We start from the raw sequence: 26,565 nt of genomic DNA, 5'->3' as shown, positions 1-26,565 counted from the left end.
CCAGATCGAGGCCCCTGCGGTGGATGATTGGATGAGGCGCTCGGAAGAGACGTGGAACGCTGCCCACGTCCACCTGCAGCGGGCCGTCCTTCGTCACAAGGCGAGCGCCGATCTCCACCGCAGTGAGGGGCCGGTGTACGCACCCGGAGATCGAGTCTGGCTCTCTACCAGAAACCTGCCCCTCCGCCTGCCCTGCCGGAAGCTGGGTCGGCGGTTTGTGGGGCCCTTTAAAGTCCTGAGAAGATTGAACGAGGTGTGTTATAGGTTACATCTACCTGTTGAATATAAGAATATTAACCCCTCGTTCCATGTGTCTCTTCTCAGGCCGGTGGTAGCTGGTCCACTCCAGGACAATGAGATAGGAGAGACTCCTCCGCCCCCATTGGACATCGAGGGGGCTCCGGCGTACACCGTTCGGTCCATCTTGGACTCCAGACGCCGGATGGGGGGTCTCCAGTATCTCGTGGAGTGGGAGGGGTACGGCCCGGAGGAGCGGTGCTGGGTGCCGCGGAGGGACATCCTAGACCCATCTCTCCTGTCGGAGTTCCACCGGGTCCATCCCGCGCGCCCTGCTCCGCGTCCTCCTGGTCGTCCCCGAGGCCGGGGTCGGCGCACGGCTGGAGCCGCGCGTCAAGGGGGGGGTACTGTCACGGTTTCGGCCGAGGCTTCTCCTCCTCCTGGTTCGGGCAGGCTTCGGCGGTCGTCGTCTCCGGAGTACTAGCTGCCACCGATCTATGTTTCATGTTCGTTTGGTTTGGTCTTGATGTTGTACACCTGTGTCTAGTTAGTCCTCGTTAGTGTTCTATTTAAGTCTCGTTGTGTGTGTCTGTGTTTGTGTGTTATTGTTTCGCTGTCGTGTTTTGTGCGCTACTGTTTGCCTTGTGCATTTCGCATTTTCCTCCTCTGTGTTAGGAGGTTTATTACGCACTGTTTGGTGCGCCTTTTGGTTTTCGCCTGTGTGCGGACTTTCTCGCCTCCGGGCGTTTGACTCGTGATTTTGAGTGTGCGTTTCACTAAAATCTATTGGACTTATCTTTCTGCGTCCTGCATCTGATTCCTGCACCACACCCACCTACAGCACCCACTGACACAAATGGAACATCTTGATGGGGAGCTGAAGGCCAGCAGAGAGTTTAGGCAAAAGATGGTGAGATCTCTTTTTGCATTTCCATCTCCTGACCTAGTCAGCCATTATAAATATACTTTAAAAGTCTGTGGTATTATTAGCTGAGACATAACCAATATGCAGATCTGTATGGAGGGGGGGTCTGGTGTTAGTTGCATATTAAGTTAGTTGCAATTAAGATCAGCTGCGCAGGGGAATCTAGCTTGTATTTTTATTTTATTTTTTACCAAGTGATCAGATGACGATAATAGTGGTCAATTTTCATTACAACTATGTTGTCATTAAGGTGGACAAGTGTTTTTTTGCACCATCAATGTTGCTGTCTTAGAGATTAGTTTCTGTTACAATGTTTTCAGTGTTCTGATGTGGCCCTGTTTATAGGGCTTGTTGTAATTTGCAAGTCATGTTCCTATTTTGTCTTTACAAAACTAATTTGGGCAACAATCATTTGAGATGTGAGCTTGTTTTAAAACAATATGTGTAACAGTGTTAGCTGTGTTGCCACTGCAGAACTTTAATGTTATGTATCAACGCACTTGTATGTTATGGTGTATGATTGAGTAAGCTAGCATGCACAAACTAAACTTCAGTACAGTACAGTATACATTAATGTATTCTAAGTTTAATGTGCTTTATTGTGCTAACTGTACTGTACTATACACATTAAAATGCAATTTCAGTATTTAGGACCCAAACATATAAATGCCATGTTATAGAAGGGTGAAGACACTTTTTTTGAAATATCACTAGGTTTTGAGTAACTTACCCGCAGCAGCAGTCTTCCTGAGCATCTTCCTGAGATGGGAATAGTAACAAAGGCTCCAAAAACACACAAATACGTACTTTTACAAGCTGCAAAGTTCTCAGTATCATGGTGCAGGTCTGTAGATGTTGTAGAAATGAACATTTTGTAATTCTATACTTTATGTGCAATGATCTTGGGTGATAAGTTTTGCCGTCTTGAGACAATATCTGACATACATGCGCAAACTTCCATGTTTGCGCATGAACGTGCAAAGTTTCAAATGACACCATTTTTGTTTCTACAACATCTACAGACCTGCACCATGATAATTAGATATTTGCAGCTTGTAAAATGACTTATGTGTGAGTTTTTTTAACCTTTGTTCGTGTTGCCAACTTGCACCATATTTCCAGAAGATGCTCAGGTAAGTTACTCAACCTAGTGATATTTTATTTTAAGTGTCTTCACCCTTCTATAACATGGCATTTATATGATAAATACAGATTTGTGTCCTAAATACTGAAATTGTCCTTCAACTGCTGTAATTTGATTTCCCAACTTGTGAATCAGATTGTTACTTGGTCCTGTCCGGACCAACCAAATGTGGGGTTGTAGCTCAATAATAGCCACATTGTAGTTTTATCATTGTGTGTATTATCTTTTGCGTGTGAATAAAATGTACAAATCACAGTCCAACCCTGTCTTTATTGTTGTAGAATTTTTTCACAAGGGCATCTAGCCCAGAGAAAGTGTCTCTTGGAATTTGCGGCCCAAATTAGTCTTTCTTATGGCAGTACGGCCTTGTTCCGGCTAGAATAAGGGAACCTTTGCTGAGTTGTTGGCTAAAATGCGGTTACAAGGTGGGTCAATTCTGGCTGAGTTACAGCTGCTGCATCTGGGCCACTGCAAGGCCCTAATTCCAAACCACATGTAGGCCACAAAAAAGTGGCCGATGTGGGCCAGGTCCAGCCCAGATACATTTAGCTAACTGTTGGATTACTTCATGGAGCAAAAAAGTATTTATTTTAAAAACTGAGCATTTTCTAAATTCAAATGGACCACCTGCAACTGGACACTGACATTTTGAGACTCCTGTTTCTACTAATCGAGGATGAAGACAGCATCGCCAAGGTTGGTCAAACATTCTCTGTGCTACACCAAACAGTACATATCCTGTAACTCCCAGTAATGGATACCAAACATCTTTGGTTAAATTATCTGTTGTAACAATCTGTAGCTACAGTTCTCTGCACTTTACTACACCTGCGACACTGAACTGTACTACACTGTTCATAATGTCATTTTTTTGTATGTTACTTTTACCATACAACATTCTTGTTGAATACCCAGTTCTCTTTTTGAGTTAGCATAAAATATTGTACACTACCCCGTATTTAAGATTTTGACAAATAAACATTATTTGGATAGAGAGTGTGCAAAGCTGTCATCAAGGCAAAGGGTGGCTATTTGAAAAATCTCAAATCTTAAATATATTTTGATTTGTTTGACACTTTTTTGGTTACGACATGAAATGTATTATTTCATAGTTTTGTTGTCTTCACTATTATTCTACAATGTAGAAAAGAGTACAAATAAAGAAAAACCCTGGAATGAGTAGGTGTGTCCAAACTTTTGACTGGTACTGTATATAAAGCGATCTGTGCATTTGAACAACAGCATAAATACACCTATTTCAATTTTGAATGTCATAAACCGAATGACCACTGAATGCACATGCTGCCACTGGTTTGAACAGATTAGATTATACTATTTAAAACAAGCAGCCAGCTCACGAATGAATGAGTGCACCAGGGAGAACACAAAAACCATTTAGATGCAATAAGTGAAAATACATTATCTAACTTGGGATAGCTAGCTAACATAATGTCACAAAGAGCAAAGTTTCATAACAAGTGTCAGATATTAGTTTAGAAAGACTTGAAATTGGCATGGGCACTAGCTAGCTAGTTAACTGGTTAAAGAAGAATTTCACCCTGGCTTTGTCATGGCATATACTGTAGTCATTACTATATTAACAACATTACGTTTCTGTCATACACTTCAACATGATCCAAACCACATGCTAGAATGAGCGCATTTTCATTTCACTGGCAGAATGGGGAAGTTTTGACTTTCTGTGTATTCGTCTGCTCATAGTGAACCACAAGGTCCAGCATTCATAGCAAATCCAGATACCGCCCCACTAGGTAGCATTGTTTACTTCGAACGACCAACACACCGTAATCTCAGAACTTCTCTAGGCAATTTTTGTTTTAAATGTTCATTTTCACTAACGTCTATCATCATGTCCGTGTGGTGTTCTGTTTGGCTGTGCTAATTACAAACAAGCGTGAAAATGTGTCATGAACGGATGAAGAAAAGCTTCAAGTTCCTCGGTGTACACATCACTAACAATCTTAAATGGTTCACCCACACAGACAGTGTGGTGAAGAAGGCGCAACAGTGCCTCTTCAACCTCAGGAGGCTGAAGAAATGTGGCTTGGCCCATAAGACCCTCACAAACGTGTACAGATCCACCATTGAGAGCATCCTGCCGGGCTGTATCACCGCCTGGTACAGCAAATGCACCATTCGCAACCGCATGGCTCTCCAGAGGGTGGTACGGTCTGCCCAACGCATCACCGGTAGCACACTGCCTGCCCTCCAGGACATCTACAGCACCCGATGTCACAGGCCAAGAAGATCATGAAGGACATCAGCCATCCGAGCCACAGCCTGTTCACCCCGCTACCATCCACAAGGGAAGGTCAGTACAGGTGCATCAAAGCTGGGACAGAGAGACTGAAAAACAGTTTCTATCTCAAGGCCATCAGACTGTTAAATAGTCACCACTATCCGGGCCCCTGCCCAGTACCCTGCCCTGAACTTTAGTCACTGTCACTAGACGGCTACCACCCGGTTACTCTACCATGCACCTTATTGGCTGCTACCCTATGTACATAGCACAGGAGGTTGGTGGCACCTTAACTGGGGAGGACGGGCTTGTGGTAATGGCTGGAGCGGAATAGGTGGAAGGGTATCAAACGCATGGTTTCCGTGTGTTTGATGCCATTCCATTCGCTCCAATCCAGCCATTATTATGAGCCGTCCTCCCCTCAGCAGCCTCCACTGGTACATAGTCATGGAACACTGATCACTTTAATAATGGCACACTGGTCAGTTTAAATAATGTTTACATACTGTTTTAACCACTTCATATGTATATACTGTATTGTAGTCAAGGCCTACCCTATTTAACTATTGCGGTACATATACTATTCTTCAGGTACAGTGCATTCGGAAAGTATTCAGACCCCTTGACTTTTTCCACATTTTGTTACGTTACAGCCTTATTCCAAAATGGATTAAATAAAAACATATCCTCATCAATCTACACACAATACCCCATAGTGACAAAGTGAAAACAGGTTTGTAGAAATTGTTGAACATTTATTCAAAAATAAAAACAGAAATACCTTCTTCCCATAAGTATTCAGACCCTTTGGTATGACACTCGAAATTGATCTCAGGTGCATCCTGTTTCCATTGATTATATCCTTGATGTTTGTAAAACTTGATTGGAGTCCACCTGTGGTAAATTCAATTGGTTGGACATGATTTGGAAAGGCACACACCTGTCTATATAAGATCCCACAGTTAGTGCATGTCAGAGCAAAAACCAAGCCTTGAGGTCGAAGGAATTGTCCGTAGAGCTCCGAGACAGGATTGTGTCGAGGCACAGATCTGGGGAAGGGCACCAAAAGATTTCTGCAGCATTGAAGGTCCCCAAGAACACAGTGGCCTCCATCATTCTTAAATGTAAGAAGTTTGGAACCACCAAGACTCCTCCTAGAGTTGGCCCTCCGGCCAAACTGAGTAATCGGGTGAGAAGGGCCTTGGTCAGGGAGGTGACCAAGAACCCGATGGTCTCTCTGACAGAGCTCCAGAGTTCCTCTGTGGAGATGGGAGAACCTTCCAGAAGGCCAACCATCTCTGCAGCACTCCACCAATCAGACATTTATGGTAGTGTGGCCAGACGGAAGCCACTCCTCAGTAAAAGGCACATGACTCTCATACCATGAGTAACAAGATTCTCTGGTCTGATGAAACCAAGAATGAACTCTTTGGCCTACGGTAAAGCATGGTGGTGGCAGCATCATGCTGTGGGGATGTTTTTCAGCGGCAGGGACTGGGAGACTAGTCAGGATTGAGGGAAAGATGAACGGAGCAAAGTACAGAGAGATCCTTGATGAAAACCTGCTCCAGAGCGCTCAGGACCTCAGACTGGAGTGAAGGTTCACCTTCCAACAGGACAACGACCCTAAGCACACAGCCAAGACAATGCAGGAGTGGTTTCGTGACAAGTCTCTGAATGTCCTTGAGTGGCCCAGCCAGAGCCCGACTGAAAATAGCTGTGCAGCGACCCTCCCCATCCAACCTGACAGAGCTTGAGAGGATCTGCAGAGAAGAATGTGAGAAACTCCCCAAATACAGGTGTGCCAAGCTTGTAGCGTCATACCCAAGAAGACTCAAGGCTGTAATCGCTGCCAAAAGTGCTTCAACAAAGTACTGAGTAAAGGTTCTGAATACTTATGTAAATGGGATATTTCCGTTTTTTAAAACCTGTTTTTGCTTTGTCATTATGCGGTATTGTGTGTAGATTGATGAGGGGGGGAAAAACTAGTGACTCAAATAGTTCAGATGTGAGCGGTGAGTGTTCAGGCAGAAAAGTCACTAAAATCCACAATGACTTGAGTGCGATCGAAAGGAATTTGCCCCAGTTGAGAGTCTATACTGGTGCGGAAGTAATGAGAAAGGTAGGCTACTTCGGGAAGGTTGAACGTGCTTCACCTTCCCAGTATCCCAAAAGGCCTCTTCTCTGGTTCACAGTAGGTGCACTGGCATTAACCAGTGCATAGGACACAAAGCAGTAGAGAACGTCGGCAGGCAGTGCTAGCAGGTGAAATGTTGTAAATGGATATGGAGAGGTACTTAACTTTGGGAAGGGTGAAGCGTACAACCCTCCCAATTTCCCAAATGGCCTCCTGTCCGTTCCTTCTCGCTCGCCGGCAATCTGGTCCACAGTGGCTTGTTGATTCGTAGTTCGTCCTCCCGTCAGGTCACACGGCAGCTATAGGCTCAATCCACAGGCACACTGGCATTAATGAGTGTGTAGCATGCAACAGTAGATATTGGGCACAAAGTTAAAATTGGATATAGAGAGGTACTTAGCTTTGGGAAGGGTGACGCGTTCACCCTCCCAATTCCCATAAAGGCCTTCTCCAACAACAGCACGGGTTCTCCTCAGTAGCCTCGGCTCTGCAGCCTCGCTGCTCCCAGCTCACATCGATGGCGTACTGCTTCTGGCGTTCACCTTAAATAAAGAACAGGTGCAAGCAACTCCCAGGTCCCAATCAGTGACGTGTCAATTAATTACTCCTGTTATCAATAGGGGGAAGAGTTACCAGGGGCAAAAGAGGTGCTCGCCTTAAATTTGTCTGGGTGAAACACGCACCTGGTGAATTCAGTTCTGGGCATATAATGCAATGTATGGGGGCAGCTTCTAATAGATACATAGTCACCTCTGTGACATACTGTACCTTTCATCACCAAAGCCGTGTTAGCATTTACTGCTCATGTTGCTGAACAATCCAACCCTTTTGTTAGTGCCAATGATATAAATGGGCAATTCACACACAGTATTCAGTTCATAAGCATTGACTGTAATACCTCTGCTGTCCAACAACAGCTTTCTTCCTGATCTGTCTGCATGCTCCTTTCTAGTGATCTTATTCCTTCTCCACCTGAAATGCAATAACAACAAAAACATCAACAAGTAACTTAGCTAACTAATGAAACACTCATGTGTACATGTACAGTACATACAAAAGCCTATTCTTTATTAGCCAAATTGCACCAAAACAACAGCACCTTTGCTACTTTTTCAGTTACCAATTCATCAATAAACAGTCAGGGGAACGAACTTGTTTGGCAAAAAGTGTTCAATAGCTAACTTAGCTACCTAACAGCCTTTTTTCTAATCTTTATTGATAATATAAATATATTTGTTTTTCCCTCGCATTTAGAGCTGCCTAATATAGCAAGCCAGTACAGTAGCTAGGATGAATGCAATGAGTGACAGTTGCTATATGCACAACGTTAGATAAATGAGTGAGATGAAATCCGAAGGAATGACATCACATCAGAAAAAGATTTATAGCTAAACTTTACTGATGCTAATTACTGAGTCTACCATTACAGATATCCACTGGCAGATCATTACATAAATGAGATAATCAAAAACACGTTGAAATAGCATTAGGCTGAATTAGCTAGCTAGTTTTCTTCCCTAAAAGAAGAAGCGACTTGCGGGAAGTCCTCCATGTTGCAATGTGGCTACTGGTTAGCTACCTGGGGATGTAAAAATCACATTGGTCCCGCCTTCCATTTAGCTTGCCAATCACTGGCATTGTAACAAAAAGCAGTGCTATGATTGGTCAATATGGCTGTCAATCATATTTGAGTAACATGTCATTGTAGATGTGTGAGCACACAGAGATCATATCGTGCAAGCACAGATGCATTTTGAGAGACTGCAGGCAAGTATACTGTGAGCGGGAGAAGAGTTGAAGTAGGGCTAGAAGATGGGATTGCAGTGCAGACGGGATTTTAGCTTGCTCCAAGTAACCTTCACTTTTATCCCTCTCAAACTTACTTAAATGTAACAAAACTCGGTTTATAGTAAACACAACAGAGGACAAAGATCGGTAGATCGCTAATTTGATCTGAAACGTGGCAAAATGGAAGTAAAAAATGTGCGAAAGAGCAAAGGGAGGAGAAGGCAGTTGCTAGCTGACCACTCATACACTGGCGAGAAACCGCCACCTGACTCCTCAGGAGAAGAAATTGAGGAATCTGGACATTCGTTTGATTCAGAAACTCCAGTCAATAGTCCTGCAACTGTGATGCGGTGGTGTTGAAGGAGTCAGGCGCAGGAGGGTAAATCACAGAAACAGGCTTTAATCTGCTAAATACAGGGTTACGCAGAAATGCGTCAAACACACTCCAGGGCACAAAACAGGTGCACTGGAAAATACAAGGCACACGGGAAAATGCTCCCGTCGAACAAAATACACGAGCTCCACTGAGCTTCACTAACCTTCACAATAAACAATCACCCACAAGGACAAGGGGGCAGAGGGAACACTTATACACGGACTAATTAGGGGATTAGAACCAGGTGTGTGTGATAACAAGACAAGACAATTGTGATGATGATTGGGGCGGCAGTGGTTAGTACTCCGGTGACGATGAACGCCGAAGCCTGCCCGAACAAGGAGGGGAGGCAGCCTCGGCCGAAGTCGTGACAGCACCCAAAAAGACAATAAAGAATTGTCTTTGCACGAGCTCCAGGTCAACATAATCGATGCTGTCACTGGAAAGATAAATGAAAGAGTCGATGGTCTGGAGAAAATGATACGCGAAAACACATCAAAAATCGTTGACATCGAGACCTCTCTGAATCATGCATACGAGCGTATCGAAGAACTTAAATGTGCAAACATTATCTATTCACAGGGAGGCCACTTTAATTACTATGTTATCTCTTGTTTCGCTGATTGTACTTTTCCAGATAATGCCTTGTGACCCTGCTCTACCAAATAGTTTACTAATATGGTGATGTTTGGCATATGAGTTTCTTCGTCTTTTAACGCCAATAAGATACCACACTCACTCTCCTGTCCTTAGGACAAATATTCTTTCCATTCTTCGTTCCCGTATCTTATCTCAAACCCATGAAACCACTCTCGCTCTCCTGTCCCCAGGCATTTTCCCAGTGGTCTATTCAACCTGGGATCACTAGACCACACTATATTCTCCTCTATCTGTATCCACGTTACTTCCTTCTCAAATATTCCTATATTTTCATTTTCATAATCTAAATATCTCGTATCTAAACTCACATACCTGCCCTTTCTTTCTTTCAGTATGCTATGTCATATGTTATTATTTTTATGTTTGCTGTCACTGTGTATTCCACTATTATACATCCCCTTATCATATACCTGAATGCGGCTGGTTCTCGTTCTAATCTTCGTCTTGGCATTTATTCCCTAACTTTTCCTTTTTAGTTTTCTCTTTTACTTGTTTATATCTGGACGGCTAGTCCATATCCTAAATTCTCCTATCCAGATTTTAGTCAGTAACACAGAACCTACAGTGGGGAAAAAAGTATTTAGTCAGCCACCAATTGTGCAAGTTCTCCCACTTAAAAAGATGAGAGAGGCCTGTAATTTTCATCATAGGTACATGTCAACTATGACAGACAAAATGAGGAAAAAAAATCCAGAAAATCACATTGTAGGCTTTTTAATGAATTTAATTGCAAATTATGGTGGAAAATAAGTATTTGGTCAATAACAAAAGTTTCTCAATACTTTGTTATATACCCTTTGTTGGCAATGACACAGGTCAAACGTTTTCTGTAAGTCTTCACAAGGTTTTCACACACTGTTGCTGGTATTTTGTCCCATTTCTCCATGCAGATCTCCTCTAGAGCAGTGATGTTTTGGGGCTGTCGCTGGGCAACTGTCAGAGTGGTGTGTGTAGATGAGTGGAAAGGAATCAAGCGCAGGAACCAGGATGACTTCAACCGTCTTTTATGTTACTGTTCAACACGTGAACCAAAATAGTCGCCTACCCAACCGGGTGGCGCAAACAATTACGCACAACACAGTGCGAAAATACACATGAAAAGCGCACGCAGTGCGAACTCTCGGGACACGCCAACAACGAGAGAAAATAGACCATACAGAGGCAGTCTGACAACAAACAATCACGCATAACACCTGACCCAAACACACGAACTAAATAAGGGAACAATTAAGACACAAATAAGGGACAGGTGTTATGAACAGACAAAACCAAAAGAACACGAAACATAGAACGGTGGCAGCTAGTACTCCGGAGACGACGACCGCCGAAGCCTGCCCGAACAAGGAAGAGGAGCAGCCTCGGCCGAAACCGTGACAGTACCCCCCCCTTGACGCGCGGCTCCAGCCGTGCGCCGACCCGGAGCTCGGGGACGACCCGGACGACGCGGAGCAGGGCGCGCAGGATGACCCCGATGGAAATCGGTCAGTAGGGACTGGTCTAATACGTCCCTCCTTGGCACCCAGCACCGCTCCTCCGGACCGTACCCCTCCCACTCCACGAGATATTGAAGACCCCCCATCCGGCGTCTAGAGTCCAGGATGGACCTCACGGTGTACGCCGGAGCCCCCTCGATGTCCAACGGGGGCGGAGGAGTCTCCTAAATCTCAAAGTCCTGGAGTGGACCAGCTACCACCGGCCTGAGGAGAGACACATGGAACGAGGGGTTAATATTTTTGTAATCAACAGGTAGTTCTAACCTATAACTCACCTCGTTCAATCTCCTCAGGACTTTAAATGGCCCCACAAACCGCCGACCCAGCTTCCGGCAGGGCAGGCGGAGGGGCAGGTTTCTGGTTGAGAGCCAGACTCGATCTCCAGGTGCGTACACTGGCCCCTCACTGCGGTGTAGGTCGGCGCTCGTCTTCTGTCGACGTATGGCACGCTGCAGATGGACGTGTGCAGCGTCCCACGTCTCCTCCGAGCGCCGCACCCACTCATCCACAGCGGGGGCCTCGATCTGGCTCTCATGCCATGGTGCCAGAACCGGCTGGTACCCTAACACACACTGAAAAGGGGTTAGTTGGGTGGAGGAGTGGCGAAGAGAGTTCTGTGCCATCTCGGCCCAGGGCACATATCTCGCCCACTCCTCCGGCCGGCCCTGACAGTATGACCTCAGAAACCTACCCACATCCTGGTTGACACGTTCAACCTGCCCATTACTCTCCGGGTGGTACCCCGAGGTAAGGCTTACCGAAACCCCCAACCGTTCCATAAATGCTCTCCACACTCTAGAGGTGAACTGGGGGCCTCGGTCAGACACTATATCCTCGGGTACCCCGTAATGCCGGAAGACATGGGTGAACAGAGCCTCAGCGGTCTGTAGGGCAGTGGGTAGACCCGGCATGGGAAGGAGACGACAGGCCTTTGAGAACCGATCCACAACGACCAGGATGGTAGTATTCCCCTGTGAGGGGGGAAGGTCGGTAACAAAATCCACCGAGAGGTGGGACCAGGGTCGTTGTGGAATAGGCAGGGGTTGTAACTTACCCCTGGGCAAATGTCTGGGCGCCTTACACTGGGCACACACCGAACAGGAGGAGACATAAATCCTCACATCCCTAGCTAACGTTGGCCACCAGTACTTCGTGCTAAGGCAGTGCACTGTCCGGCCGATACCCGGATGGCCAGAGGAGGGGGACGTATGAGCCCAACAAATGAGGCGATCGCGTACCTCGAGCGGAACGTACGTCCGACCCACAGGACACTGTGGAGGACTCGGGTCGGTGCGTAACGCCCGCTCGATCTCACCATCAACCTCCCACACCACCGGAGCAACCAGACAAGACTCCGGTAGTATGGGCGTGGACTCAACTGACCTCTCCTCTGCGTCATACCGCCGAGACAGAGCATCTGCCCTCCCGTTCTGGGACCCAGGGATGTATGTGATCTTAAACACAAACCGGGCTAGGAACATAGTCCAGCGAGCCTGGCGAGGATTCAGTCTCCTAGCTGCCCGGATGTACTCCAGGTTACGATGGTCAGTTAGAATGAGGAAAGGGTGTTGAGCCCCCTCGAGCCAATGCCGCCACACCTTTAGGGCCTGTACCACGGCTAACAGCTCCCTGTCTCCTACGTCATAATTCCGCTCCGCCGGACTGAGCTTCTTTGAGTAGAACGCACAGGGACGGAGTTTAGGTGGAGTGCCAGAACGCTGGGAAAGAACGGCCCCTATCCCGGCCTCTGACGCGTCCACCTCTACTTGGAACGGTAAAGAGGGATCTGGATGCGCCAACACCGGCGCCGAGGTAAACAGGTCCTTTAGTCTCCCAAATGCCCTGTCCGCCTCAGCTGACCACCGCAAGCGCACCGGACCCCCCTTTAACAGAGACGTTATGGGAGCTGCCACCTGTCCAAAACCCCGGATAAACCTCCGGTAATAATTCGCAAAACCCAAGAACCGTTGCACCTCCTTCACAGTGGTTGGGGTCTGCCAATTACGCACAGCTGACACCCGGTCTACCTCCATCTTCACCCCTGACGCAGATAACTGGTAACCCAGAAAGGAGACCGACTTCTGGAAAAACAGACATTTCTCTGCCTTGACATATAGGTCATGCTCCAACAGCCTCCTCAATACTCGGCGCACCAGGGCTACATGCTCAGCACGGGTAGGACTATACACCAGAATGTCGTCGATGTACACAACTACTCCCTGTCCCTGCATGTCCCGGAAAATCTCATCGACGAAGGATTGGAAGACTGAGGGAGCATTCATCAACCCATATGGCATGACTAGATACTCGTAGTGTCCGGAAGTCGTGCTAAACGCTGTCTTCCATTCATCGCCCTCTCGAATGCGTACCAAGTTATATGCGCTCCTAAGATCCAATTTTGTAAAGAACTGCGCACCGTGCAGTGACTCCGTCATAGTCGCAATCAGAGGAAGTGGATAGCTGTACTTCACTGTGATCTGATTGAGACCGCGGTAATCAATACACGGGCGCAGACCTCCATCCTTCTTCTTCACAAAAAAGAAACTTGAGGAAGCGGGTGAAACGGAGGCCCGTATGTATCCCTGTCTAAGAGACTCAGAGATGTATGTCTCCATAGCCTTTCTCTCCTCTTGAGACAAGGGATACACATGGCTCCGCGGGAGAGCTGCTCCTGACTGGAGATCTATCGCACAATCCCCCCGTCTATGAGGCGGCAGCTGCGCCGCCCTAGTCTTACTGAACGCCAGTGCCAAATCCTCATACTCGGGGGGAATCTGCAGTGCTGGCATTAGATTCGGACTCTCCACCGAGGTCGCCCCTATGGAAACACCCAGACACCGCCCCTCACATTGAGCAGACCACCCTTTAAGAGCTTTCTCTCGCCACCTAATAATAGGGTCATGAGTCATCAACCAGGGAAGACCCAGCACTACCGGATACGCAGGAGAGTCAATCAGATAGAGCTGAATTCTCTCCTCATGACCCTCCTGCGCCGTCATCTGAATGGGTGCTGTGACCTCCCTAATCAACCCAGACCCTAACGGACGGCTATCTAGGGCATGGACGGGGAAAGGCTTATCCACTGGAAGGAGGGGAATCCCTAACTCTATACAGAACTGGCGATCTACAAAATTCCCAGCTGCGCCTGAATCTACCAGCGCCTTATGCTGGGAACGAGGTGCAACCTGTGGGAAACAAACAGGCAAGGTTAGGTGCACGACAGAAAGCTCTGGGTAAGCAGGGCGCCTACTCACCTGGGGGGACCCCCCAATGCGTGACCTGCCATCTCCTTCACTGGAGGACCCGCCCCAACACCTAGCCACGGTGTGCCCTCCACGACCACAGTTGGTGCAAGGGCCGGGTCCCCTCGGGCTCCTCCTCCTGCGTTCCCTAGCGCCAGCACCTCCGAGCTCCATAGGGCTCGGCTCGGAGGTGCTGGAGAGTGGAATGGGCGAACCCCCCCCTCCGGGACGCCCACGGGTGGCGAGCAGGGTATCCAGCCGGATGGCCATGTCGACCAGCTGGTCGAACGTCAACGACGTGTCCCTGCACGCCAACTCTCGCTGGACGTCCTCCCGGAGGCTGCAGCGGAAATGGTCGATATGGGCCCGCTCATTCCACCCTGCATCAGCCGCTAGGGTCCGAAACTCTAAGGCAAAGTCCTGGGCGCTCCTCATCCCCTGTCGGAGGTAGAATAGACGTTCCCCCGCCGCCTTCCCTTCCGGTGGATGGTCGAACACAGCACGGAAGCGGCGGGAGAACTCCGCATAGTTCGTGGTAGCGGCGTCCATTCTCCTCCACTCGGCGTTGGCCCACTCCAACGCCTTGCCGGTGAGACAGGAGATGAGGGCTGAGACGCTCTCGTGTCCCGAGGGCGCCGGGTGTACGGTGGCGAGGTAGAGCTCCACCTGCAGCAGGAATCCTTGACACCCGGCAGTGGAGCCGTCGTACGCCCTCGGGAGCGAGAGCCGAATCCCACTAGGTTCCGGAGATGAGACAGGGGGGCTGACCGATGGGGCTGGTTCGGTTCGTGGAGGTGTGGGAACCCCGCTGGTCTCCCATCGGTGCAGAGTATTCATCACCCCCTCCAGGGCATGACAGACCTGGTTGATGCGGTCCTCCTGACCACGAAGACGTTCAGCCATCTCGGCTGTCGGCGCGGTCGCTCCTGCTGATTCCATGGTGAAGATGCGTGATTCTGTCAGAGTGGTGTGTGTAGATGAGTGGAAAGGAATCAAGCGCAGGAACCAGGATGACTTCAACCGTCTTTTATGTTACTGTTCAACACGTGAACCAAAATAGTCGCCTACCCAACCGGGTGGCGCAAACAATTACGCACAACACAGTGCGAAAATACACATGAAAAGCGCACGCAGTGCGAACTCTCGGGACACGCCAACAACGAGAGAAAATAGACCATACAGAGGCAGTCTGACAACAAACAATCACGCATAACACCTGACCCAAACACACGAACTAAATAAGGGAACAATTAAGACACAAATAAGGGACAGGTGTTATGAACAGACAAAACCAAAAGAACACGAAACATAGAACGGTGGCAGCTAGTACTCCGGAGACGACGACCGCCGAAGCCTGCCCGAACAAGGAAGAGGAGCAGCCTCGGCCGAAACCGTGACAGCAACACAGACTTTCAACTCCCTCCAAAGATGTTCTATGGGGTTGAGATCTGGAGACTGGCTAGGCCACTCCAGGACCTTGAAATGCTTCTTACGAAGCCACTCCTTCATTGCCCGGGCGGTGTGTTTGGGATCATTGTCATGCTGAAAGACCCAGCCACGTTTCATCTTCAATGCCCTTGCTGATGGAAGGAGGGTTTCACTCAAAATCTCACGATACATGGCCCCATTCATTCTTTCCTTTACACGGATCAGTCTTCCTGGTCACTTTGCAGAAAAACAGCCCCAAAGCATGATGTTTCCACCTCCATGCTTCACAGTAGGTATGGTGTTCTTTGGATGCAACTCAGCATTCTTTGTCCTCCAAACACGACGAGTTGAGTTTTTACCAAAAAGTTATATTTTGGTTTCATCTGACCATATGACATTCTCCCAATCCTCTTCTGGATCATCCAAATGCACTCTAGCAAACTTCAGACGGGCCTGGACATGTACTGGCTTAAGCAGGGGGACACGTCTGGAACTGCAGGATTTGAGTCCCTGGCGGCGTAGTGTGTTACTGATGGTAGGCTTTGTTACTTTGGTCACAGCTCTCTGCAGGTCATTCACTAGGTCCCCCCGTGTGGTTCTGGGATTTTTGCTCACCGTTCTTGTGATCATTTTGACCCCACGGGGTGAGATCTTGCGTGGAGCCCCAGATCGAGGGAGATTATCAGTGGTCTTGTATGTTTTCCATTTCCTAATAATTGCTCCCACAGTTGATTTCTTCAAACCAAGCTGCTTACCTATTGCAGATTCAGTCTTCCCAGCCTGGTGCAGGTCTACAATTTTGTTTCTGGTGTCCTTTGACAGCTCTTTGGTCTTGGCCATAGTGGAGTTTGGAGTGTGACTGTTTGAGGTTGTGGACAGGTGTCTTTTATACTGATAACAAGTTCAAACAGGTGCCATTAATACAGGTAACGAGTGGAGGACAGAGGAGCCTCTTAAAGAAGAAGTTACAGGTCTGTGAGAGCCAGAAATCTTGCTTGTTTGTAGGTGACCAAATACTTATTTTCCACCATAATTTGCAAATAAATTCATAAAAAATCCTACAATGTGATTTTCTGGATTTCTTTTCTCAATTTGTCTGTCATAGTTGACGTGTACCTATGATGAAAATTACAGGCCTCTCTCATCTTTTTAAGTGGGAGAACTTGCACAATTGGTGGCTGACTAAATACTTTTTTCCCCACTGTATGTGTCACGATCGTTATGAAAAGCGGACCAAGGCGCAGCGTGATAGGCGTACATACTTTATTAAGTGTACACAACAAGAACCAAAACAACAAAACGATACGTGAAGTCCTAGGTCATAACACAAACCTTACGGAACAAGATCCCACAAAACTAAAATGCCAAAAGGCTGCCTAAGTATGGTCTCCAATCAGAGACAAGGAGCTACAGCTGTCTCTGATTGGGAACCACCCTGGCCAACATAGAAATAAACGATCTAGAACAAAACCCATAGAAAACTAAACATAACAAGTCCACACCCTGGCTCAACATTTAAGAGTCCCCAGAGCCAGGGCGTGACAGTACCCCCCCCCAAAGGCGCGGACTGCGACCGCGCCAACCAAACACAACAGGGGAGGGGCCGGGTGGGCATTCCGCCTCGGAGGCGGATCCGGCTCCGGGCGTGACCACCACTCTCCCTCTACCCCCCCATAGCGCCCCTGGTCTGGTCTGGCCCCGCTGGCCGGAGCTGGACTGGACACCGGTGGAGCGGATTGCTCTGGCTCCGGAGTGGAGCAGCTGACCGGTGCCGGACCAGGCACCGGTGGAACAGGCATGGACCGTGCCGGACTGACGACGCGCACCACTGGCTTGGTGTGGGGAGCAGGAACGTGCCGGACCGGGCTGGCGACGCGCACCACTGTCTTGGTGCGGGGAGCAGGAACGGGCCGGACCGGGCTGACGACGCGCACCACTGTCTTGGTGCGGGGTGCAGGAACGGGCCGGACCGGGCTGAAGACGCGCACCACTGGCTTGGTGCAGGGTGCAGGAACGGGCCGGACCGGGCTGACGACGCGCACCACTGGCTTGGTGCGGGGAGCAGGAACGGGCCGGACCGGGCTGACGACGGGCACCACTGGCTTGGTGCGGGGAGCAGGAATGGGCCGGACCGGGCTGACGACGCGCACCATTGGCTTGGTGCGGGGAGCAGGAACGGGCCGGACCGGGCTGACGACGCGCACCACTGACTTGGTGCGGGGAGCAGGAACGGGCCGGACCGGGCTGACGACACGCACCACAGGCTTGGTGCGGGGAGCAGGAACGGGCCGGACCGGGCTGGCGACGCGCACCACAGGCTTGGTACGAGGAGCAGGAACAGGCCGGGCCGGACTGGCGACGCGCACCACAGGCTTGGTGCGGGGGACAGGAACAGGCCGGACCGGGCTGGCGACGCGCACCACAGGCTTGGTGCGAGGGACAGGAACAGGCCGGACCAGGCTGGCGACGCGCACCACTGGCACCACTGGAGACGGACTGGAGGTCTGGAGCGGAGAGCTGACACAACCCGTCCTGGCTAAATGCCTATCTCCACACCCTGTGTGTGAGGCATCAGCACAAGATGTACAGGGCTGTGCACTCATACTGGCGCTACAGCACGTGGCACTGGCGCAGGATATCCGGGACCAAGGAGGGGTACTGGAGGCCACGAGCGTTGAGCCGGCACACTCCGTCCTGGCTGCATGCCCACCTTAGCACGACACGTGCGTGGTGCTCGCACAGGACGTACAGGACTGTGCCGGAACACTCGCGGCACAGTACGTGGCTCCGCATAACCCGGAGCCTGCCCAGTCTCACGCTGCCTAGCCTGAGTACGAGGAGTTGGCTCTGCTCTACCTCTAGGCTCCGCCAACCACCCTTCCAGTCCCCCAAACCTGGTGGCCTCCTCTCCTAGATCGCCGATGCGCCCTGTAGCTGCCTCCAGCAGCCCCGTCGTCCACGCCGTGTGCCCCCCCAAAAAATTACTTGGGGTTGCCTCTCGCGTGTCCGTCGTCGGCGCGGTTGGCGCCGTTTCTCCTCTCCTGCCTGGGCATTTATTTTTGCCCATGGCCCTCTGCCCGCGAATATGTCCTCCCATGACCACCATTCGCCCACCTGGGACATCGCCAACTTCTCCTGTTTGGCACGCTGCTTGGTACCTTTATGGTGGGATCATCTGTCACGATCGTTATGAAAAGCGGACCAAGGCGCAGCGTGATAGGCGTACATACTTTATTAAGTGTACACAACAAGAACCAAAACAACAAAACGATACGTGAAGGCCCAGGTCATAACACAAACCTTACGGAACAAGATCCCACAAAACTAAAATGCCAAAAGGCTGCCTAAGTATGGTCCCCAATCAGAGACAACGAGCTACAGCTGTCTCTGATTGGGAACCACCCTGGCCAACATAGAAATAAACGATCTAGAACAAAACCCATAGAAAACTATACATAACAAGTCCACACCCTGGCTCAACATTTAAGAGTCCCCAGAGCCAGGGCGTGACACTATGCCTATTGAAATGACAGGTAAATCCCGCAAATAGCCCAATTACAATGGTTTGTAGTCTTAACATCTGGCACATAACACAATTACCAGAAAATAGCCTTAAAGGTCGTCCAAGTGTTTCTTTGCAAAGATCTCACATGCTCAAAGGGAATAAATTAGCAGTCAACGAGTCAAATCCACATTCATTGATTTGGAAACAGATCTGGCGAGTTGAATCAAACGGATCATGTTTTCCCTTGCGACATAATGAAGTTCCTTTACTACATTACATTAGTTCCGTAATGATAATTTGTTTGATGGAAACCCTAAATTGGCGTTGTACTATGTTATAAGTTACATAGATAATTTCCAGGCCTTATGGGCAGTTTTTTCTTACATGTTGTACCCGGACGGAGAAAATCCCATAAGCCTTTATAGTTACAATGTTAGGGTGAGTCAATTCCCCATGTTTTCTCCAGGTCGTCCAATGCCTGGAGAGGAGAGGACCCGACCTGTCGGGACCAGCTGAGCGACTGGATCCAGCCACCCACACTCCAACACCCAGTGGGATTCATCTCTCCCGACCGAAGGATTATGACGGGACAGCTTCCCGCTGCCAGGGATTCCTCCTGCAGCTGGAGATCTACTTCTCGTCCATCAGCCCGGCTCCATCGGAGCGGGAGAAGGTGTCCGCCCTCGTCTCCTGCCTCTCGGGGAAAGCCCTGGAGTGGGCCAACGCGGTCTGGAGTGAAGGAGGAGCCGCGTTGGACAACTACGGGGAGTTCGCTCACCTCTTCCAGGCAGTTTTCGGGCTGGACCAACTGAGGCAGGGGATGAGGACCGTGCAGGACTTTGCCCTGGAGTTTCATACTCTAGAGGCTGGGTCCGGGTGGAACGAGCGGGCCCTCATCAACCGTTTCCAGTACAGCCTGCGTGAGGACGTCCGAAGGGAGCTAGCCTGCCGGAATACCATGTTGACTTTCGACCAGCTGGTGGACATGGCCATCCATTTGGACAACCTGCTAGCTGCAAGAGGATGTCCTGGAGGGGGCCTGCTCGTTTCACCCCCCCTCAACCCGGAATCAGTTCCGATGGAGCTGGGTGGTGCAGCAATCCTGGAGAATGGAGGACGACAGCACCAGTGTCACTCTTGTGGCAGGAGAGGACATTCGGTTGCACGCTGTCGTCAGGGTTCTTCCGGGTCTGGAGGCGGCAGGCAGGGCACTCTCGCGTCACCCCAGGTAGTGCAAACCCACACTCGCTCAGAGCCCTCTGCTGCGCACTGCACCATACACGTAACCTTCCCTGATTACACAGTAGTTTCCCAGTGTAAGGCACTGGTCGATTCAGGCGCAGCTGGGAACTTTATGAACAGGTCGTTAGCGCATAGTCTAGGTATTCCATTGGTCCCCCTATCCATTCCACTGCCCATCAAAGCACTTGACAGTCGACCATTAGGGTCAGGGTTCGTTAGGGAAGTTACAGCACCAGTCACGATGTTTACGCACGAGACCCATAGAGAGCAAGTCACCTTTTTAAATATTTTGTCCCCTGATTTCCCTGTTGTGTTGGGTCTTCCCTGGTTAGCACTACACAACCCCACCTTTTCATGGCCACAGAGGGTTCTCACGGGGTGGTCGCGAGAGTGTCAGGGGAGGTGTCTAGCTGTTTTCGTATGTCCCTCCACTTCGCCCGCCTCCTCAAGTTTCTTTTTTGTGAAGAAGAAAGACGGAGGTCTGCGCCCTTGCATTGATTACCAAGCACTGAACAAGGGGACAATACGTTATAGTTATCCTCTACCCCTCATTCCATCTGTAATCGAGTCAATGCATGGGGCGCGCTTCTTCACAATATTAGATCTCTGGAGTGCGTACAACCTGGTGCGTGTCCGAGAGGGGGACGAGTGGAAGACAGCATTCAGCACAACCACGGCGCATTACGAATATCTGGTGATGCCGTACGGTTTGATGAATGCTCCATCCGTCTTCCAGTCCTTTGTGAATGACGTGTTTCGGGACATGCTTGGTCACAGTGTAGTGGTCTACATCGATGACATTCTGGTGTATTCCGCTATGCGCGCCGAGAATGTATCCCTAGTTCGCAAAGTGCTGGGCCGACTGTTGGAACATGACCTTTATGCCAAGGCAGAAAAGTGTCTGTTTTTCCAACAGACCGTCTCCTTCCTTGGATACCGCATTACCACCTCAGGTGTGGAGAAAAAAAGAGGACTGAGCACGCCCCCATTCTCATCGACGGGGCTGTAGTGGAACAGGTTGAGAGCTTCAAGTTCCTTGGTGTCCACATCACCAACGAACTATCATGGTCCAAACACACCAAGACAGTCGTGAAGAGGGCACGACAAAGCCTATTCCCCCTCAGGAGACTAAAAAGATTTGGCATGGGTCCTCAGATCCTCAAAAAATTATACAGCTGCACCATCGAGAGCATCCTGACTGGTTGCATCACCGCCTGGTATGGCAACTGCTTGGCCTCTGACCGCAAGGCACTACAGAGGGTAGTGCGTACGGCCCAGTACATCACTGGGGCAAAGCTTCCTGCCATCCAGGACCTCTATACCAGGCGGTGTCAGAGGAAGGCCCTCAAAATTGTCAAAGACTCCAGCCACCCTAGTCATAGACTGTTCTCTCTGCTACCGCACGGCAAGCGGTACCGGAGTGCCAAGTCTAGGTCCAAAAGACTTCTCAACAGCTTCTAACCCCAAGCCATAAGACTCCTGAACAGCTAATCATGGCTACCCGGACTATTTGCACTGCCCCCCCACCCCATCCTTTTCACGCTGCTGCTACTCTGTTAAGTATTTATGCATAGTCACTTTAACTCTACCCACATGTACATATTACCTCAACTACCTCAACTAGCCGGTGCCCCCGCACATTGACTCTGCAACGGTACCCCCCTGTATATATAGCCTCCCTACTGTCACTTTATTTTACTTCTGCTCTTTTTTTCTCAACACTTTTTTTGTTGTTGTTTTATTCTTACTTTTTTTGTTTAAAATAAATGCACTGTTGGTTAAGGGCTGTAAGTAAGCATTTCACTGTAATGTCTGCACCTGTTGTATTCGGCGCATGTGACCAATAAAATTTGATTTGATTTGATTTGATTTGATTTGAGATGGAGGGAGATCGCATTTCAGCCGTGCGTAATTGGCCGACTCCAACCACAGTAAAGGAGGTGCAGCGCTTTATTGGCTTTGCCAACTACTATCTGAGGTTTATCCAGGGCTTTGGCAAGGTCGCAGCTACCATAACCTCTCTGTTGAAGGGTGGGCCGTCCCAGCTCCGCTGATCTGTTGAGGCTGACAGGGCCTTCAGTACCTGAGGGTTCTGTTCACCTCAGCCCCAGTACTGGCCCATCCCGATCCATCACTACCGTCCCGTAGTGGATGTGGATGCGTCCAAGGTAGGGATATAGCGCAGTCTTATTTAAACGCTCGGGCACGCCACCCAAGCTCCTTCCCTGTGCCTTCTTCTCCAAGAAGCTCAGCTCGGAGGAGCAGAACTACGACGTTGGTGATTGGGAGCAGTTGGCTGTTGTCCGAGCCCTGACCATGTGGAGGCACTGGCTCGAGGGGGTGAAACACCCTTTCCTCATCTGGACGGACCACCATAACCTGGAGTACATCCGGGCAGCGAGGAGGCTGAACCCTCGCCAGGCCAGGTGGGCCCAATTCTTCACCCGGTTTGATTTTACACTTACTGATCTTCCCCTCTCTCAGGGTAACACCACCATCCTGGTTGATGTAGACCGTTTTTCAAAAGCCAGCCGCCTCCTTCCTCTTCCCGGTCTCCCCCCGGCCCTGCAGACTGCGGAATACCTTTTTACTCACGTCTTCCGGCACTACGGGGTGCCAGAGGACATAGTGTCTGACCGGGGTCCCCAGTTTACATCCAGGGTCTGGAAGGTGTTCATGGAACGGGGGAGGGGGGGGTGGGGGGTACTGTCACGACTTCCTCCGAAGCTGCCTCCCCTCCTTCTTCGGGTAGGCTTCGGCGTTCGTCGTCACCGGCCTTCTAGCCACTGCCACTCCTCATCTCATCATTCCATTTGGTTTGTCTTGTTTATTACACACACCTGGTTCATATCCCCTCATCGGTACCTGTATAAGTGTTCCCTCTGCCCCCTTGTCTTTGTGTGTGATTGTTTATTGTGAAGGTATTATAGCTCGGTGGAGCTACTTTGTATTTGTATCACCGGCATATTCACCCGTGTGACTTGTTTTCTCCAGTGCGCAGTATTTACCGAACTAGAGTGTATTACGCATTGATGCGTACCGCTGTGATTTACCCTCCTGCGCATGACTCCATCCGAAATCAACAGCCAAAATATCGCTCATGCGTATGGTGTTTACAGTATATACCTTTCTACATTATTGTATTGAGTTTATTGTGTGTACAAGTCCGCTAGACCTGGCCCTATGCCTGCTGTATTGTATAGCCTGCTATGGTGTTAATATACTTACCTGTGCTAGCTTGTACAGTAATTCCATGCATGTTATAGCAGTGCCAGTGCTATAACTTAAGTTTATTTCCTTTCTTTCCAGAACCATAGTTATTGTCAGACACAATCCTTATCAGTCAAAAGTTATTATCGGCACTGGATAGGATTTCAGAGTGGTCAGATGTGTGAAGATGTGTGTGTGTATGTGTGAATGTGGATCTCTCTCCAATTAAACCCCATAACCTAGACATCCACCACATCCTTGTTCTGACCGGACAATCTGTAGTGGTTGCTACCGGCCTTAAGCCAGCACCTAAGGTTTCTTCTTCTATTTTTCACACATCAATGATGACCTGAAATGGTCCCTTCACACAGACAGTGTGGTGAAGAAGGTGCAACAGTGCCTCTTCAACCTCAGGAGGCTGAAGAAATTCGACTTGGCCCCTAAGACTAGGGCTGTGGCAGTCATTACATTTTGTCAGCCGGTGATTGTCAAGCAAATAACTGCCGGTGTCAAGGTAATTGACCGAGTGGCGCAGTGGTCTAAGGCACTGCATTGCAGTGCTAGCTGTGCCACTAGAGATCCTGGTTTGAATCCAGGCTCTGACGTAGTCGGCTGCGACCGGGAGACCCATGGGGCGGCGCACAATTGGCCCAGGGTAGGGGAGGGAATGGCCGGCAGGGATGTAGCTCAGTTGGTAGAGCATGGCGTTTGCAACGCCAGGGTTGTGGGTTCGATTCCCACGGGTAGCCAGTATGAAAAAAATATATATACAAATAATTTATGCACTCACTAACTGTAAGTTGCTCTGGATAAGAGCGTCTGCTAAATGACTGTAAATGTTAAAAAAATTAATTAACATGAAAACATTTAGCATCTACTGGCTTCCATGCATAGCCTACAAACCAATGATACAGACCTTTGGAACATCTACATTTTTAGATAGCCTGCAGAGCTCTATCATACTATCCAGGTCTGTACCCAAACAGTTTGAGCTTCTACTTCTAAAAATCCACCTTTCCAGAAATAAGTCTCTCACTGTTGCCGCTTGCTACAGACCCCCCCTCAGCCCGAGCTGTGCCCTGGACACCATATGTGAACTGATCGCCCCCCATCTATCCTCAGAGTTCGAACTGCTTGGTGACCTAAACTGGGATATGCTTAACACCCAGGCCAACCTACAATCTAAACTAGATGCCCTCAATCTCACACAAATTATCAACGAACCTACCAGGTACAACCCAAAATCTGTAAACATGGGCACCCTCATAGATATCATCCTGACAAATGTACCCTCTAAATACACCTCCGCTGTCTTCAACCAGGATCTCAGCGATCACTGCTTCATTGCCTGCGTCCGTAATGGGTCCGCTCCCTAAAACACTTCAGCGAGCAGGCGTTTCTAATTGACCTGGCCCGGGTATCCTGGATGGATATTGACCTCATTCCGTCAGTAGAGGATGCCTGAGTCTTTCCTCTCAATCTTAAATAAGCATGCCCCATTCAAAAAATTCAGAACTAAGAACAGATATAGCCCCTGGTTCTCCTCAGACTTGACTGCCCTTGACCAGCACAAAAACATCCTGTGGCGTACTGCATTAGCATCGAACAGCCCCCGCGATATGCAACTTTTCAGGGAATGTCAGGAACCAATATATACAATCAGTTAGGAAAGCAAAGGCTAGCTTTTTCAAACAGAAATTTGCATCCTGTAGCACTAACTCCAAAAAGTTTTGGGACACTGTAAAGTCCATGGAGAATAAGAGCACCTCCTCCCAACTGCCCACTGCACTGAGGCTAGGAATCACTGTCACCACCGATAAATCTACAATAATCGAGAATTTCAACAAGCATTTTGCTACGGCTGGCCATGCTTTCCACCTGGCTACCACTACCCCGGCCACCAGCTCTGCACCCTCTGCTGCAACTTGCCCATGTCTCCCCCCCCCCCCGCTTCTCATTTACACAAATTCAGACAGCTGATGTTCTGAAAGAGCTGAAAAATCTGGACCCCTACAAATCAGCTGGGCTAGACAATCTGGACCCTTTCTTTCTAAAATTAGCCGCCGAAATTGTCGCATCCCCTATTACTAGCCTGTTCAACCTCTCTTTCGTAATGTCTGAGATCCCCAGAGATTGGAAAGCTGCTGCGGTCATCCCTCTCTTCAAAGGGGGTGACACTCTAGATCCAAACAGTTACAGACCTATATCCATCCTGCCCTGCCTTTCGAAAGTTTTTGAAAGCCAAGTTAACAAACAGATCACCGACCATTTCGAATCCCACCGTACCTTCTCCGCTATGCAATCCGGTTTCCGAGCTGGTCATGGGTGTACCTCAGCCACGCTCAAGGTCCTAAACGATATTAGAACCGCGATCGATAAAAGACAGTACTGCACAGCCGTCTTCATCGACCTGGCCAAGGCATTCGACTCTGTCAACCACCGCATTCTTATTGGCAGACTAAATAGCCTTGGTTTCTCAAATGACTGCCTCGCCTGGTTCACCAACTACTTCTCAGATAGAGTTCAATGTGTCAAATCGGAGGGCCTGTTGTCTGGACCTATGGCAGTCTCTATGGGGGTGCCACAGGGTTCAATTCTCGGGCCGACTCTATTCTCTGTGTATATCAATGATGTTGCTCTTGCTGCTGTTGACGCTCGGATCCACCTCTATGCAGACGACACCATTTTGTATACATCTGGCCCTTCATTGGACACTGTGTTAACAAACCTCCAAACGAGCTTCAACGCCATACAACACTCCTTCCGTAGCCTCCAACTGCTCTTAAACACTAGTAAAACTAAATGCATGCTCTTCAACCGAACGCTGCTTGCACCCGCCCATCCGACTAGAATCACTACTCTCGGCGGGTCTGACCTAGAGTATGTGGACAACTACAAATACTTAGGTATCTGGTTAG

General features: G+C 49.2%; 1 pseudogene across 1 annotated transcript in view; it reads right to left on the bottom strand.

Annotated features, from left to right (window-relative positions):
* Nucleotides 1-20,155, bottom strand: part of LOC311133948 (elongin-B-like) — a 58,667-nt pseudogene extending 38,512 nt beyond the window's left edge. Inside the window, exon 1 of the transcript in view lies at nt 20,054-20,155. The product of the transcript in view is annotated as an elongin-B-like (transcript). The remainder of the gene's footprint in view (nt 1-20,053) is intronic.
* Nucleotides 20,156-26,565: the final 6,410 nt, after the last annotated feature.

The sequence above is a fragment of the Coregonus lavaretus genome, assembly GCF_964263955.1.
Source record: "Coregonus lavaretus genome assembly, chromosome: 1".
Classification (NCBI taxonomy): domain Eukaryota; kingdom Metazoa; phylum Chordata; class Actinopteri; order Salmoniformes; family Salmonidae; genus Coregonus; species Coregonus lavaretus.
Note: the sequence above shows the minus strand (reverse complement) of the source record. Positions and strands in the feature narration are given on the sequence as shown.